Source organism: Mus pahari, chromosome 1 (genome assembly GCF_900095145.1).
Source record: "Mus pahari chromosome 1, PAHARI_EIJ_v1.1, whole genome shotgun sequence".
In the NCBI taxonomy this organism is placed as follows: Eukaryota; Metazoa; Chordata; class Mammalia; order Rodentia; family Muridae; genus Mus; species Mus pahari.
Window position 1 is genome coordinate 135,468,996 of NC_034590.1, and position 11,350 is coordinate 135,480,345.

Below are 11,350 nucleotides of genomic sequence, written 5' to 3' on the forward strand. Positions count from 1 at the left end.
CTGATTCTGAGCCATCATTGCCATGGCTTCAGTCCCTCCTGCATGCTGGTTGCTAGCACTGTGTGAAATCTCTTTACAAGGGACAAGTCTTCCCTGTTGGCTGGCTCTAGGCAATAGTCCCCAAAAAGGGGATCTCAGCTTCTTGGGGACAATTGTTTCAACAGTCTGAGAGACAAAGAGTAGGACCCAAGCATCTCTGTAAACTGTTCTCATTGCTGTCAGACTGGTTACATGAAAATGATTTCTTGAAGTGTGTGGCATGTACAATAAATCATAGAGGATCATTAAATTGAGAAAAATGCTTTAGAATATGAAGTGCGCCAGTAGTCATTTATATGATCTTAATTTTACACTAGAATTTTCAATTAATCTGGGTTGGGGTTTTTTTTTCCCGAGTTAAGGTCATATACACATTGCTTTAGAATATTTTAAATACCACACTCCAGCAAGGAAAGCAGGTAGGCTAACTGTAGATCTTTACCTCTCCCTCTGTTCCTCCAAATCTAATTCCCAGGTATCCCTTACTTCCTTGCCACCATCTCCAATGGATCCCACATATTACCCCCCCCCAAACCCCACTCACTGTTCTCCCAGCCCCCAACTCCATCAGGCACTCCCTGGGAACCCACAGGCCACCCCGCCAGGGGAGCAGGCAGGCTGACTGCTGTCCCTCAGCCTTCCCTCCATTCTCCCAGATATAAAGAGGAGAATTACCCCACAACTTTGGTGAATTCTTACCGCATTAACGTTCTGATATATTTTATTCTACATATATATATATCTTTATGCTGTTCTAAATATAATCTGTGATTTGGTGGGTTTTTTATTGGTTGGTTGGTTGGTTGGTTGGTTGGTTTTGCCTTATGAGAAAGGGAGGTGCTATGCAACTTAAGCCAACCATGAACTCAAGCTCCTTCAGACTCAGCCTCCTGAAAGCTGGGATTATCGGTATGCACCACCACAGCCAGCTCTGTGTCTTTAACATCTGTACAGTATTACACTGATCACTGTACCTATATTGGTTTGTGTTCCAATTCAGTTGTGGCTATATGACAGTGAGCTCCCACTACTAACTTGACAGGATTAAGATATGTCCTAGGGCATTTGTGAGGCACACTTTTTTGAGTGTGTCTGCAAAGACAATCATCTGAAGAGGGAGAATCCATCCTGAAGTAGGGAGTAACATGGTCTGAGGGGCCCAGACTGAGTAAAAGAGGGTAGGGTAAGAAAGCAACCAGAATACCAGCGTTCACCAATCTTTGCTCGCTGCCTGTGAACAGCGTGTGACCAGCATGCGCTGCCATGTCTTCCCTGCAAGAACAAGACTATGACACCTCAAACTGTGAGCCAATATGAGACTTCCCCGACAGGTGTTTGTCACAGCAAAGTGATATGGGATGGAAGCGTCAGCCTCTGGCTTTTTTGACAAGTAGAGGTGAACGGAGGAAGCTGATGTTTTGTTCCGTTCTGCCCCTCTCTAAAGTGGCATCTGGAGTTTCCTCTGGCTGGTCCCAGCCTGCCAAGTGACTGGCAGACAGGGAGTTGATAGACTGAGGTTAGTCGATGCTGTAACCCTGGAGGATGACTTTGCGAATGTGCATAAAACCACCTTGTAAAACCCGCCCTCTTCTGGCCACATTCCTTAAGGGTGGGTTTACTACACGGAGCACAAGGGCATCTCTCTCAGTGTGTCAGATAAACATAATTACAGTACAAAATGATGGTTGGACTCATAGTGGGCACAGTGAGTGAGACTCAGGGAGCTTGATCTGTTTGAGAATTAGGGAAGAAAAGAAGTGAAGCTCTGTAGCGAGGCCGGACTTCTGTCCAGAGGGAAGGAAGGCTGGTGAGATGAGAACTGGCATAGAAAGGTAAGCCTACAGACATTTAAGATGCATACAGTCCATACCTTTATTTTATTCATATTTTTAAATGCTTTGAAAAAAATCTGTATTTTACAGTAACTAGGTAAGTTGTTTGACTATCAAACACTAGCAAAACTGAAGTCAGGGAAAAGTGTATTATAAAAGGGTTGTTGTGTGATTACCCTCTATACCGCCTCAGCTTTTAAGATTTAAACTCAAAGACTGAGACATAAAGACACTAGTCACCTGAAGACATCAAAATCAAGGAACAGTTAGGAGAGTTGTACACAATTTGGGCTGTCTAGAGACACCTCAAACTTCAAAAGATATACTCCCATACCTGTGGAGTTTGAATGAAGTTACTGAATCTTGTAACCTTAAGATTTCCACTGTCTACAAGAAACCTAAGTAAATAAACCCTTTCTGAACCCCTTGCCCTTCCTCTTAAGTGGTAAAACTACTTGGACCGCAAGCGAGGTGGGCTCAGGACATGCTGATAGAGCAAGGGGACCTCAGAAATGGTACTGGAAAGGCTCATCCTCCATGAGTCACAGCAAGGCAAGCCTGCGTTTCTTAAATATGAGGCTTTAAGCTGATACACACAGACAAGCAGCCGGGCGGGCATAAGACTTTAACTTAGGCCCAAGTCACTTGGCACCCCAGCTACATATTGTTAGTTACCTGCTACAATGACTGGCAGTTTGCCCTTTGAAATAGGGAATAGCTGTTGACTCTTGTTAATAGCAAAGGTGGATACAAATATTTGAAGTACTTATAAGGATAGCAATAATAAGGTAAAAACTGAGCAGTAATTCAGACTCAGGGAATATATAGATAGACTAACATAGGGGGAGGGTGTAATATAATGCCATATGGGCCCATCCATTTCCTACCAGGAACTAGAAATGTGGTTTGAGCTTCCTGCTAGAGGAGTCACAAAGACACCATCCAGAAGGAAGAAGGATATCTAAATTTTCCTTGGAAGGAAGATTTCCATATATAAACCTTTGACCAATGATTGCCATTACAGCGATGTTAGCTAAGTGACTTTACTTATTTGCTTTAATCTGTGCCAAGGCCCAATGATAGAAGATTGAGGGTAAAGTATTATTAAAGCAACGACGTTTTTTTTTTTTTTACTCATGGTTTGGTAAGAACGCCACCCAACACACAACAAAACTAGCTAACAACCCTAAAGGTAGCAAGTGGGTAGCATCTGTATTAGCCACTTTCCTTGACATTGCTGACAAGATGCTGGGCAAAGGAAACGAAAGGAAAGAAGACTCCATCACAGAAGGGCAGGCAAGGCCTGGTAGCTGGCCCTGATGTCAGGAAGCAGAGAGCCAAAAACTGGGCTCCACTTCATTTCTTCTTTATACCCAAGCTAGATTCACTATGAAAAAAGTTCTGCCCACTTTTAGGGTAAGTCTTCCTGCTCAGTCCAATCAATCTCCTAATTTCCTCTGGATCTCTAAAGTAACTCTAGAGCTGTCAGGGTTGACGAATGTTATCCACCATGGCGTCAAAATGATCCCTCATGGAGGATCTATACTCTTATTTAACCTAAAATTTAATGAGATAAGCTAGCGTCCTTCTTAAAACCACGATACATCTCCAGGGAGGAAACAGAAGCAACTGCAGAAGCTCTGACATCGCCCCCAAAGGGGTGCACGGGAAAGCAAAAGCAAAGAGTTGAGAGCCCGAAGACACACTGAAATACACAAGTTGCTCGCTAGACTCACGGAGTAATTAGTCCTGCTCGGGACTCTGAGAGCACCTCCCACCACCATGGACTGCCTCAGGAGCTCTTCAGGAACAGTATCAACTCTCAACACCTTCTCTCTCTCTCTCTCTCTCTCTCTCTCTCTCTCTCTCTCTCTCTCTCTCTCTCTCTCTCTCTCTCTCTCTCTCTCTCTCTCTCTCTCTCTCTCTCCCCCTCCCCGGCCTGAAGAAGTAAATGTTATGGCTGCTGCCTGCTTGAGGCATCCCGGGCTTCAGTCCTGCTCTGACACCACCATTCCTTCCTTCTCACTGGCAGTTGTAAAGTTCACAGTTGCTCTCTGCTGTGTAATGTTCCCGAGGTGCTATGAATTCTGGAGGGTCAAGGACCCTATCTGGCTTTCACCAGAGAGGGTATCTTTAAATAGGTAATGACTGTCACAAGAAAAACAACAATGGCACATATTTCTAGGCTATGTTTAAGTTTTATGAAAAGATACTTGGGGGACAGGAGAAGCTATACTTTTCTTTGTCAAAGCCAAGAAACTAATTACGAAGTAGAATGCAGAAATTCATGTGAATTTTAAGGCTAAACAAGAATTCTGGGATGCCTCGGGCTACACCCATAGATATTTCTGGAGATACTGTGTTTAATATGGAAACACTGTATAGTGATAGATTCATCTCTCCTTAGGTCAGATAAGGAAGGCTTGTCTTCATTTTATTAGATGAGGATATGTATACGAAGTCCGACTTGAAAATTATAAGGTTTCGGAGGAATAAGGCCCCTTAATTTTTAAATTGAGAACTCTGACCGAAGAGGGGCGAGGATGTAGCTATCGAATCGCCTATTACAGATGGAGCTGGCGCCTGAACCCAGCCCCGCCCTCGCCCCTCCACTCCCCCTCTCCCCCGGGGCCAGTCCACCTTTTCATTAAGTCACAGCACCTGCTACCTGGTCCCTGGTGCTCAGGGTCCCCACCCTCCGGAGAACTTAATCATATACCAGGCGAATTGCCTGTGCACGTCTGGAAGACTCTTTTAATGCTCCTAGCAACCGGCATCGAGAAACCAAGTGGCCCATTTCCCGACCCCGCCTTCCAGACTCTTTCTGGGTGGGGCGGGCTGGACAGCGCCCCCAGTGGGCAGCCAGACGCCCAGCTTGTTCCTCTCAAACCCACGCGGGCGCCCCCTCGCGGCCACTCGGGGATCGCAGCGCCGCATTGCAAGCTCCAAGCCTTTTCCGCGACTCTCAGGCCCGGGAAGCGGGAAAACTGCGTGTCACTAATCAAGAGGACACGCGCAGCCGTCCACGCGGCAGTGTGTCCTAAGCGTGGCCAGGCCCCATTCGCAGAGATCGGGCCCGGGATGAGCTTTAGGGACCTGGGACTGAGGACCGTGGAGGTCCCCCTGTGTCCCCGCGGGAGGCAGCCACGTAGTCCTTTCCAGGCTCCCGGCCACGAGAGGGAGGGAGGGACTCGCGCACGGTTACAGCGACGGCTGCGGACACCTCGCACGCTCACGCGCGCCCGAGCCGGACTCCCGCGCCGCGTGCGCGCACGCGGGTGGGCGTGGGAGGCAGGGGCGCTGCTGCACACGGCGTGCGCGCGCTCCCCCCGCCGTCAGTCGCAGCCGCCCGGTCCCGGCGCGCGTCACGAGGGCGAGCGGGCGGCGAGCAGGGGGTGGGGCCGCGGCCGGAGGGGCCCGAGCGGCTGCCGAGCTAGAGCCGGAGGAGCCGGGCGCGGGCGGCTGCGGTCCCGGTGGCGGCGGGGGAAGATGGTGGCGCTGGAGGCGGGAGCAGCTGGAGAGCAGCTTTATTCCCAGGCTTGGCACGGTCGCTGTCACTAGCGCCGCCTGCTCCCGCGGGCCCGCGGACCCAGCTGTCAGGCAAGGTACCACCGCCAGGGCGGGCTGGGTGAGTGCCGGGCGCCCGACGCCCCGGACGGAGCTCGGGTCCTTTTGGAGGGATGATCCCGGGAGCTAGGGGTGCTGCGTGGAACAATAGTGCGGATGAACAGGGAGGGCAGGCGACATCCAGGGAGGCAGTGCTTGGAGCCAGCGAGGCGGGGGAAGGGTGTGTACTAGAGAGATGCCAGGCGTCCGGTGCGCGCTGAGATACCCGGCTTTGGGAAGAGCGGGCCTGATGACAGTCATGGAAGGAGTGTGTGTGTGTGTGTGTGTGTGTGTGTGTGTGTGTGTGTGTGTGTGTGTGTTAGCAGAGGGGATGGAGGTGGCAGATCCGAAGTGTAGGGTGGGGGAATGACATTTCCAGGAATCCCCACTAGGATCCCTCCTCTCTGGCTGACTGATGATGGAAACAGTGAGGTGGGCAGGATGCACTTGGTGTGTGAAGTGTGGAGGGGAGGCAGTAGGGTAAGGCCGGGTTTGTAAAATCCCGTGTAAGAGTGTGTAGCGTGCAATTGGATCCACGCTCTCAAAACTGCGCCCCACATCCAGCGATCTGCTTTCCCTGACTTGATGCCGCCAGCTAACACTGTGGGACAGTATTGGTTATTTTGACCCTGCAAGTCTAAGAACAGTTTCTGTTCTGCTTCTGTTTTTGGGTGGCTGGGTGTAGGGATTCTCGCTTCCCCTTTCCCTAACGTCCTAACACGGGGATGTGGAAGTGAGCGGTTGCTTTGAGGCACAGGACAGCAAACCAGGATAATGGTTGCACCTTTTGAGACAGCTGGTGTCCCTGGTTCTGAAGGGCGCTTTCTTTGGCACTTCACAGCCTCTCCTTGACTGCCTGACTCTGCAGTTTCTATTGTTTATCTCTTGCCTAACCCCAAGAAGGGGTGTTTAATGGTCATCTTCCTCTCCCATTCCCACAACTTTTATCACCAGACTCCCTTCCATATTCAAGTACTGAAAACCTTCTGGCTGAAGGTTGGGTAGTCTTTGCGATGATTCTTTTAGAATAAACTCTGGAGGTGTGTAAAGAGGGTGGGGGCTTTAAAAATACAAGAACAAGATTGAAAGGGAAGAAAAAAAAAAAAACGAGGGGGGAAAAAAAGAGCATCCAGAGATGCTTGACATTCTCTTGGGTGTTTTTCCGTGGGAAATGGGATACTTTATTTCTGCTGGTGACAGCCACTCTCCGGGCTTTCACAATGGTTAGAAGGTCCATTTAGGAACTGAAATCTCCCGGGACCCATGGTGAAAAGATCTGGTCAGTGAAGTCCTTCCCAGGGCAGCTCACTGGTAGGCAATTTGGCAAATGTTTGGCTCTCCAATGATGTCTAGGAACCAGGATAGAGAAAAGCACGCGGAGTCTATAGATGCTTAAATTTCTCTGCGTAATAAAGATAGGGTTGCGTAGAGAAGGAAAGCACTAGAGATGGCATATCCGTATGCGTGTCCACTGCTGCCGGGTTCCCTGGAGTCTGTATTTCTCCTGCTGTATCCATAGGAGTGAATGCACCCTTATGATAATAGCCCAGCACTTTATTGATGTCATATGATTGGATTAATCTGCTTGGGACATATTTTAGTTATAATACCTTAAATTCTGCTGAATTGCTGTCAGAACCCAAATGGGCTGCCCTGGGCCTCCTTGAAAAGCTTGAAATAATCACAAGGATGTACAAACAAATGTATGACATATTGATACCAAAGATTTCTTTCTTTTTTTTTAAACATTTTGTTCTTAGAGCAAAGGTTGTGTTATCTCATGGATACATTGAAAATAATAAAGCTAAGGCCATCTATGTATGACTTTTCCTCCTCATTTATTGTTTTTTAAAATAAATGATGACATGTGAAGCAGGTATGCTGTAAGCTGTGAGTGTAAAGTAAATTTCCCCATGTCCTTCAAGTCAAGCCTTCTGAAATTTTAATGCGAGGTTGTTGGATCTCATCCGAGATTTTACAAAGGACTTATAAAAATGAATTTAGAATCCTAGTTCTTTAACTCTCTTATTGCTTCAGCCATATCTCTTTCTGATGGATGTAAGTCACTTGAGAGGTTTCTTTACTTTAAAAAAAGTTATCATCTCCGTATAAGCAAGAAAACCATATATGTAAATTTCTTATAAGAAAGCTCAAGAGTATTAGAAATTACCAACATAAATAGCCTGATTAGAGAAAGAACCGAAAACGAACGCAATTGATGACTTGAGAATTTTGGATTTCCTTTCTCGTGTAAATGAGAGACTTTTTCAAACGCCATGCACTGCTTTCCTAACGTTTGGCCGGGTGAGGTCAAAGGTACAGCTCAGATCTGTAATTCAGTTTGGTAAATGGCTGCACCTTTCCCTGCAGCCTGCAGCAAGCCATTTGTTTTGCATGAATGCTTCTTCTTCTTCCCTTAAAGCAGCTTTAATGCCTTTCTCCTCTGTCTCGAGCCTCTCTTTGAAAAGTTTGTCTTTTCAGAAGACTTGGAAGTAAAGAACATTTGAAAATTGACCTGCAGGGCCAAAAAAAGGGATTAAACCATGGTGCCATGGGGGAAATTGAGCTTTTATGCTACAAGGAAGACAAAATAGAACATCGAGCGGTGGAAACAGACTTGTTCTTGAATAAGTTGGGTGGTGGAGGAGAGGGTGATACATCGAAGGAATGGCACAGCAGAGGGGAGGAAGCCAACTTCGGAAACCTGGAATGTGAATCCATTAAGAGGAAAAGAGATTCGAGCAGGAGGCTAAGTTGATAAAGCCATCAAGATGGTGGGCCATTCCGGGCGGAGGCATGACTCTGGAGATGCAAACAGGGACTTCTGAGATAGAAGGAAAAGAACACGGTTATAATCTCTTAGGAAAGATAAAGGCAAGTTGAGGCTTGGTGTAGAATTATGAAGACTTGTGGCAATGCAAAAGATTGGTGTGAGTGAATGACCATAACCCAGCAAGGAGGAACTCTGTGTATGAGTGTATAGAGGACCAGCAATCCCTGTACAATTATGCTTTGACAGCTAATTAAATTTTGCAATAGTGAGCATTCAGTATTGCTAAATTCAGTGGTGTCTCTTATTCTCCATGGAAAGAATGCTTACTTTTAAAAGCATTTATTCATGTTGCCTGAATTGTCTGAAACTCCATTTGGATAGTTTCCTATGAGAACTTTCTCTTGGGGACCTTTTAGTTCAATAAATAAGGTTTGTATTAAAATAATGGAGTAAAACAAGGCTTTTTTTTAAAAAAAAAAAAAAAAAGATAAACTTTTCATATATATTACATCAAGATGTGGCTTTTACAGTGGAGTGTAAAGTTGACTTTTCAAAACCCAAAGATAGCACAACATCATGCCCAACATAAGTGTTCAATATATTTTATCACATGAATTCATGAATAAATTAATTTGTTTTAGTAGGTTAACTACAGCCTATGAGATCGGAAATTTCAGAATTTATTTATATAACGGATATTCAATGAATTGTATTCTGTGACCTATACAAGACTATGGTAATATAAACCTGTTAATGTATTCATACCTGCTATATACACTAGTCTTGAAAAACAAGGACACTGTTTTCCACACATACACACACACACACAAAAAAAAACCCTATGTATGCTTGAGACCCTTGATTATGATGATTCCAGATGAGATTATAAAATTCTATTTGTAGCAAATGATAATTTCAAGGTTCTAATGATGAAATCTGTTCAGACTTTTAACAAGTATTTATCAAGCACCCTCTCTGGGCCAGGCTAGCTGCAAGGATAGAATTGGGTTGGGGGGTTGGAAGGGTTCCTGTGTCACAGAGCTTTTAGTGGGAGGAGACTCCAAGGAAATAAATAGGTGACATCATATGCCATGAATGAGTAAAAATAACATGGTGGGGAGAGGGGTTAGGTAGATGCCTCAGTTGTGAAAATGCTTGCTGTGCAAGCAGGAAGACCAGAGTGTGGATACCCAGGTGTGTGTGTGGGGGGGGGGCTACCTGTAATTCAAGCTGCAGAAAACAGACAGGGGAGTCTTAGAGCATCCAGAGAGGTGAGCCACAGCTCTGGGTTTGATGAAGAGATCTTGCCTCAAAGAAATAAGCAGTTGAGGATAATTCCAACATCAATCTAGGGTGTCCTCATGCATGCACTTGCAAACATAATATATACATATATTATATGCACGATATGTATGCATATATATGCATAGCACATATGCAAACACATGAAAAGAAGAAAAGGGATGAAGAAAATAAAGCAGGAGGTAATACAGTGGGACAATGAAGAGGATGATATCATAGAGGATAGCCAAAGAAGACTGTAACCAGTGCTTTAAAATGAGAGGGGATGAGCCACAAACATGTTTGAGAGAAGGGCTGCAGGTGAGAACATGCTTTACACGATCAAGGAACAGCCGGAAAGCATCTCTGGGTTCCGTGATTTACCTGGACATATGGCCTCCCATCTGATTGAGAGGCATCTACTTTGACTTTCAGTATTAATGTGTCACCCATAAGGCTCAGTTACCATGTACCAAATGGTAGTGACTCAAGAGAGGCAACACTGCGTTTCTGAAACGGTATGTGTGCTCAGCCAACCATGTTCAAGCTAGAAACCCTGAGGAATGACTGTAGCAATGAGATGCTGGTCTGCAAGCAGCAGTCCCCCTGCTTGGAACATTCTCAGGTCTGAATCCTCTTTAAATATGGTAGTCTCATCTCCCCACCCCCAACCCCACCCCACACACCCACTTCAAGTCCTGTTGGCAAGTGTGGGGTCCTCCAAACTAGAACTCTGTTTTTGTCATAGTTGCTAGACCCCACAACACACAGGACAGCTAATAGGAGATCACTAAGTACTCATTGTCAGTCATGAAATAAGACATTTCCAGTAATTTCCACAACCCAGGTATAAGGGACAAGGGTATAAACCCTCTTCCTGCAGACAGCTAGCTGTGTCTCAAAGCAGAACAGCAAATTCCCACCACCACTGGACTTATTTATACATTTAGACCCCAGAACAAGGACCTGAGTGGTTTCTTGGTAAGCCCAAAGAAATACAAATTGAGAGTGAGGAACTCAAGACAAAGAGAGGAAGCAAGCCAGTAAGAGCTAAGTTAACTAGCAGGTTTCTGCTTTGAGCAACTGACCTGCACTTAGAGTTATACAGGAGAGGATGGGGCACCTGCCATTTACCCTGCAGAGGTAAGCCGCACCCCACCCCCCACCCCCAGCCCATCCAGGCTGCTGGTTTCAGCCTGAGCACTTTTCAGAAGCCCCCAGCAGGGGAGCAGGCAGAAGGGACTGGCTGGCACACAAAGCCCTGAGTTGGGCATAGTAAATCAAAGCTGGAGAAAAACGCAGGAGTGCCCTGCAGAGGTCCAGAGCCTCTGTCCCATATGGCACAGACATTCCACAGGACTACTTTTTATTTTAACAGATGAAGAATCGGTTTGACAGCAATTATCAGTATTTTTAATATAGTGATTTAAATTGCTGCAACGACTGCCTATATTTCATTCCCTCACAAGCCAGCCATAGATAGCACTTGGTACTGGAGATACACATCACCCTCAGTGTGCGGTACTCTTGATTAGAAGGTGGCCCCAAGTTTTCAAAAAATAAAGGTTTTGAAAAAGGTTTTATGGCTGTTTGAATATACACATCCTAGTAATATATATGCAAATAGTGAAAAGTCTGCTTATACCTAATATGTTAGTTTACTTGAATGTATTTAAGGTTGTGTATGTAAAACAAGTACTTTGGAAATAGCACATCTACTCTCACACATTATGAAATCGTTGATTCTCGGCCCCTTGGTCTTGCAAACTTTATATGACCCAGCCCAGGGGAAGGCCAGGGCCAAGAAGTGGGAGTGGGT

At 45.9% G+C, this 11,350-nt stretch overlaps 1 protein-coding gene across 3 annotated transcripts in view; it reads left to right on the forward strand.

Annotated features, from left to right (window-relative positions):
* Positions 1-5,299: 5,299 nt before the first annotated feature.
* Positions 5,300-11,350, forward strand: part of Apba1 (amyloid beta precursor protein binding family A member 1) — a 191,742-nt gene continuing 185,691 nt past the window's right edge. For 2 of the 3 annotated variants that reach the window (XM_021201227.2, XM_029541248.1), the window contains exon 1: positions 5,300-5,476. The gene's annotated coding sequence lies outside the window, so the exon portion shown is untranslated. Of the gene's footprint in view, positions 5,500-11,350 lie in introns of all 3 variants that reach the window. The other variant, XM_029541237.1, reaches the window with a different exon arrangement.